Here is a 4,156-nt window from a genome sequence, read left to right as displayed (position 1 = left end):
TCGACTCCAGATGGAGGCACAAAGGATGAAGTGTCATGATGATGGCCAAGTGGAAAACAAATGAATTAACAGTAAATGCCAAGATCGGGGAATGCGGGATTAGTACATCACTTCCACTGCATCAAGTGGTAGCATTTCAATCCGAACATAAATTGGCGGTTGCAGGGTTGGTGGCTTGTGCCAAGTCTGAAAAACAGTTTAGGAATTGATAGAAACAGTTAAAATCACACAATCACAGAAACTCAATCATATATTATGCACAAATGGTGTGTGTGCAATCACACTCACACACAGATTACATTCAGATCACTCTATTAAATAGAGTTTTTGAGATCCAACTTATTCCTAATTTAGAGAGAGTGGTTGAGAGAATTTCTCAACCATCACAAACCAATTTCTCAAATATGGAATGTAAGCATTAATTTCCAACATCCCCCCTTAATGATTACATTACATGAAAATAACAAAATAATCAAGCTTATCAGTAGATGCTCCATCAAGTTGCCTCATAACCCTCGGAAAGGTGTAGTTGGCAAGTTGGATTCCCGAGTTCCCTTCCTCAACTCCCGAATCAAGGACCTCCCGAAGTCAATTACTCGACAGCATCCTAATCTGTCGCATAACCTCATTAGGAAACCACTTCCACGTCTACCACTAATGAGGGATCCTTCCCTAGATCCGCAACTGCCATACTATCTGGACAACCATCCATATTGAGCCTTACTACTACTTCTTGATTTCTTCAAAACATTTTATAATAATGGAAATTAAACTAATATAATCACAAATGTATTTTCCATCTGTTCTCTGTCCGGCGTTGTAATTGAAAAAGTAACTGGCATTGTCCACCCAAACTGACGTTCTCTGAATTTAAGGACAAACACCACTCTGTAGTTGGTATCCGGAGACAAAAGCCTGCAGTCGATTTGACCACGGACCTCCAACCACGAAACCACTGTTAATTCCGCAAGTACCTCGAATCTGGAGTCGTGTACATGTTGGGCCAGAATGCCAACCACTGGCGGAGCAAAGGATGAGAGGATTGTTTCAAATGATCGGTCCAAGGCATAGATAGTTGTTCTTTCCTTTTCAGGTACAATTTATGCAAATATGGGATTGTTGGTGGCAGCTCCGTTCCATGATATGAAGATTCCCATGATGAAAAACATTAGGCCATGTGCCAACCCAGTAGAAGGATCACGAGGCATAACTAGCAGCGGAACTGCACTCAAAGGAATAGCCAGACCTGCACTTATTTGCGAAAGAATAATCCTTCCAGCATTTGGAAGGTGTCTGGCAATAACGTCCCTCATTCACCCTCCAAACAATCGACCCAGGGAACACCCCACGGTAAACAGAGTCATCAGAAATGCAGTCTCTTCATGAGAGAAGCCAATGAGCTCCAGCCACATGGGTACAAACGATAGAGCCAACCATGGAAATGATCCCATGACCCCTTGAGCTACAAATATCTGAAAGCTCCGAATTCCCATCACTTTCTTCGCTTCTGCAACCATTATATTCAGATCCGACCATATTGGTGACACCCCTTTCGTTCCATTTTCTCTAAAAAAATTCACAGATGCTATATCACTTGTATTGTTTAAAGAAGTTTTGGGCATCGAACCGTTTGAAAAATAGTAATAATAAGCAATTTGGATAAAGCCAGGCATAAGGAATTTGTTCCATAGATCGTCCGAATAGGACACAGATTTGAAGAGCTTGGAGACAACTGACAATCTGCTAATGTCGCGCGGCATAGTAAAGGAGAAAATGGCAGATATACAGCTCTCTGGTAGGTCCAGCATACCTGTCTCGCGTTTGCGTTCAACACCGGGCATTAAAAGACAGAAATAAAAACAATGTCGATTATGATGGACAAACAGAAAAAAAATGGATTTGGACTCACAATACACAGGCCTCTGATCCTGTGCTTTGATACCATGATAGAAACAGCTAAAATCACACAATCACATAAACTCAATCATATATTATGCACAAATGGTGTTTGTGCAATCACACTCACACACAGATTACATTCAGATCACTCTATTAAATAGAGTTTTTGAGATCCAACTTATTCCTAATTTAGAGAGAGTGGTTGAGAGAATTTCTCAACCATCACAAACCAATTTCTCAAATATGGAATGTAAGCATTAATTTCCAACAGGAATAGCATTGAATGTGAGGGGATGTGCACAACATTCCATATTAAGGATTTGGACGAAGTAGTTGAATGTAAGAGCTATACGAGTATAAGGAAGGATTGCGCTCAAAATGGCCTCGACCAAACTCAATGGAAGTGGCGACAGTGCAAAGGAACAAAGAACTTCATCCACATCAGACATTGTGGCCATGTTAGAAAAAATGGGGAAATAGGTAGCACAAGAGGTTCGTGATCAATTCACAGTGGTGATGACTCATCTCATTGGCATCGGGAAGGATTTGAAGTTGCTGTAGAATACTGTGGATCATTTGAACACGAAAATGCTCAATTTAAACATCAAGGTTGATAACATGGAGGTTAAGGTGGAATCAACACAAGTTGGTGTGTTAACGAAGGTCTTCAAGCTTGGAGAAATGACCTCAGCCAGATCTCAGGTAGTTGGGGAGGAAGAACATGAGCACTATGAGTCCGGAATGAATATGGTTCTTGGACAAAGGCAAGATGCGGCTCAGGAGGATAGTCCACCAGAGAAGCTGGAAGGCAGTGGGTAGATAGTTTATTTTCATATATAGATCATATGTTATGTCATTTTGTCAAACTCTGTTGGGTTTTTTGGAGATGCTATAGTTTAAATGATGTAAGTAGAAGAGTAGAAAATAATCAGGGTAACAACAAATACTCTTATGAATTAACTCTAGAAATCTTTGAATCAAAGCAGATTTTGAATGTAAAGGACCTGAACCATTTCCGGTTTTGAAATATAAAAATGCTACCAATTTCTTAAAAAAAAATCAGTGTTTATGTTTTTAAAGATGTTTTGAGAATTAAATAAACTGCCAACACCATTTATTGGGCATTTATAGTGAACACCCATTTCTATATTTTTCAGTGATGACCATTTTATAATGATTATATTTAAATTTATACATGAATAGCCTCTCTATTAGTGAACACCCATTTCATAATTTTTTATTCTCTTAAAATTATGATAATTATTTTTTATTTTTATTTTATATATATATATTTTAAATAAAATAATTTTTCGTTACTTTTTTTCTCAATTTATTACATTATAATTATTAAATTATAAATTTATTAATGTTGATTTCTTTTTATTCTTATTTCATGGATTAAAAATTATTTTTTCTAGTTTTTTCTTGGATTTATTACAATATAAATTAGTAAATTATAAATTAATTAGTATTAATTCCTATTTTTTATTTTTCTTTATCCAAAGTTTTTACATTATTATTTTTGTTTGTATTTACCAATTTTATTTTTATTTTATTCTATCTATCCATCTATGTCTTGAAGATGAACCATAATAAGTAGTTCGAAAAGCCTCCACCAAAAAAACTATATATTATTGATCCTCAAGAAACTCTACATATAATATGATCATTATGAATGAAAAAGATAAACTAGCATTAACCAATTTAATATAAGCTTTAATAAAATTGTTACTATAAAAGTAACTATAAATAAAAAAAATTAAAATTGTTACAATAAAATTAATTATAAATAAATAAAAATTATTCCATCATTGATGAAAGGTTTATATTGAAATCATTTGAAATGTGAATTTGCTTTGTTCCATGATTGATGCGAGGTTTACAATGAAATCATATGAAATATTTTTCAATAAAAAGATACTAGTTTATTAGGAAAAAATGTTATGGAAAAAAATTATATGTTAAAAAACAAAAAATGTAAGAAAAAAATTGAAGTTATATATATATAATTCAAAACAAAAACCAAATAGTAATATTACTATAACATGGAATTTACAATATAATGACATTTTCAACATTGCTGACAAATTTTTGTGGAATATAGTACAAACCTTTAATTCTAGTGTTGAGATTTTCTGTTAATTAAATTTGGAAAAAATCTCATCAATGTGACAACAATAGGATTTGTTGCTAAATTAACTCCATTTTTCCTGATGAGGATTTATGGCATCCTATATTTGTTGTGAGTGAATTTATG

At 34.4% G+C, this 4,156-nt stretch overlaps 1 pseudogene; it reads right to left on the bottom strand.

Annotated features, from left to right (window-relative positions):
- Nucleotides 1-767: 767 nt before the first annotated feature.
- On the bottom strand, nt 768-1,841 carry LOC149154632 (uncharacterized; annotated as a pseudogene).
- Nucleotides 1,842-4,156: the final 2,315 nt, after the last annotated feature.

This window comes from Pinus tabuliformis, chromosome 9 (genome assembly GCF_031772625.1).
Source record: "Pinus tabuliformis cultivar Carrire ecotype Pingquan chromosome 9, CPIR1, whole genome shotgun sequence".
Lineage (NCBI taxonomy): Eukaryota > Viridiplantae > Streptophyta > Pinopsida > Pinales > Pinaceae > Pinus > Pinus tabuliformis.
Note: the sequence above shows the minus strand (reverse complement) of the source record. Positions and strands in the feature narration are given on the sequence as shown.